Source organism: Pinus tabuliformis, chromosome 4_1 (genome assembly GCF_031772625.1).
Source record: "Pinus tabuliformis cultivar Carrire ecotype Pingquan chromosome 4_1, CPIR1, whole genome shotgun sequence".
NCBI lineage: Eukaryota > Viridiplantae > Streptophyta > Pinopsida > Pinales > Pinaceae > Pinus > Pinus tabuliformis.
In genome coordinates this window covers 743,269,040-743,271,161 of record NC_142303.1, presented here as the reverse complement: position 1 = coordinate 743,271,161, position 2,122 = coordinate 743,269,040, and the positions used below count along the sequence as shown (strand labels likewise).

General features: G+C 35.3%; 1 pseudogene across 1 annotated transcript; it reads right to left on the bottom strand.

Moving 5' to 3' along the window:
- Positions 1-454: 454 nt before the first annotated feature.
- On the bottom strand, positions 455-1,616 carry LOC149178292 (glycerophosphodiester phosphodiesterase GDPDL5 pseudogene; annotated as a pseudogene). Its single transcript, XR_016258434.1, has 3 exons — positions 1,115-1,616; positions 856-914; positions 455-676 (listed from the first exon to the last, which is right to left on the bottom strand). The product of XR_016258434.1 is annotated as a glycerophosphodiester phosphodiesterase GDPDL5 pseudogene (transcript).
- Between the last annotated feature and the right edge of the window lie 506 nt (positions 1,617-2,122).

Below are 2,122 nucleotides of genomic sequence, written 5' to 3'. Positions count from 1 at the left end.
AAAAGAATCATTAGAAGTCCACAACTGCGAAATGGAACATTAGATGTGGGCATTAGAAATATATACCTGTACATTCAACCAAAATGCACCGGGTTGATATTGACTTATGTTTTCCTCATAGCAAGCTGTATTGTCATTAATCCACAGAAATCCAGTTAGTTTATAGTTTTAAGAATCTTGATCAACAAAGAAATATATTCAGAAAGAGATACATACTTATTATTATAAAAACATTCTGGCCTTGAAAGACATAAGAAGAATTATAGCCCTACATGGGTAGGGGATTGTACAAATTGGTGGAGGTTAAGTAGCAAGAAAGCCATACCTATATCCTCTGACGCTGTTACAGAGAAATCGGTTAGGATGCCATCAACTGTGAAATTCTTGTTGTCCACGAACTAAAGATACTCCCTTATTGGATCATAGCTATAATTGATTCCAGCAGCAAATGTCTTCACAAAACGAGGGAACCATATGTTGCATTCGTTGATGGGTCCACATCTTCTTTGCCCAGAAGCATTAGTATTAGCTTTGTCTTGGTTTTTCTAAATTGTGGTGCAATGGCTTGCAAAAACCCAACCTCGGTGGAAGAAATGTAGTTCAAAGTCATTGATTTTGATAGAGATATCACAGATGATGACATGCTTAAGTTATGTTTTTCATAAAACATGGAGTACTGCCACATATCAAGAAAAATTTAAGTATCAAAGATGATGAAAAGAAACAAAACAGAGCATAAGAGAAATCATTCAAAACTACACCCACAAAAGAATCTTGGTACTTTCTAGAAAAAGAATCACTAAAAGTCCACAACTGCGAAATGGAACATTAGATGTGGGCATTAGAAATATATACCTGTACATTCAACCAAAATGCACCGGGTTGATATTGACTTATGTTTTCCTCATAGCAAGCTGTATTGTCATTAATCCACAGAAATCCAGTTAGTTTATAGTTTTAAGAATCTTGATCAACAAAGAAATATATTCAGAAAGAGATACATACTTATTATTATAAAAACATTCTGGACTTGAAAGACATAAGAAGAATTATAGCCCTACATGGGTAGGGGATTGTACAAATTGATGGAGGTTAAGTAGCAAGAAAGCCATACCTATAGCCTCTGACGCTGTTACAGAGAAATCGGTTAGGATGCCATCAACTGTGAAATTCTTGTTGTCCACGAACTGAAGATATTCCCTTATTGGATCATAGCTATAATTGTAGCTCATGCCATATTCATCATTGGCAAAATTAGCAGCAAATATTTCCAGCCCTGCAGAGTGTGCATCTTGTACAATACTTGTAGGTGCTTGTAAATATAAGTTTGTACCGACAGGCCAAATGTAGTCCTTTGGAACCATGATTCCAGCAGCAAATGTCTTCACAAATGTTAAATTTTTTACGAGGGAACCATATGTTGCATTTGTTGATGGGTCCACATCTTCTTTGCCCAGAAGCATCAGTATTAGCTTTGTCTTGGTTTTTCTAAATTGTGGTGCAATGGCTTGCAAAAACCCAACCTCGGTGGAAGAAATGTAGTTCAAAGTCATTGATTTTGATAGAGATATCACGGATGATGACATGCTTAAGTTATGTTTTTCATAAAACATGGAGTACCGCCACATATCAAGAAAAATTTAAGTATCAAAGATGATGAAAAGAAACAAAACAGAGCATAAGAGAAATCATTCAAAACTACACACACAAAAGAATCTTGGTACTTTGTAGAAAAAGAATCACTAAAAGTCCACAACTGCGAAATGGAACATTAGATGTGGGCATTAGAAATATATACCTGTACATTCAACCAAAATGCACCGGGTTGATATTGAGTTATGTTTTCTGGTCGAAGCAATGGATATAAATTGTCAAATGCATAAGAGCGGGATTGGATTGACTGAATTGCTGCAAAAAATTGAAGCATGAGATTCTTGTAATTATTTAAATTCATCAAAATCAAGAAATCCCACTACGAAAGTATATATTCCCCTTTTTAAATCTCCATCAACTATAATATCTATTTGACCTTGGCTATGAAAAGGTCACACTAAGTATTTTTTGTTATTATAAGAGGGCCTCGGAGAGCCGGTTAAAATAAACCTGGACCATGGCATTACTG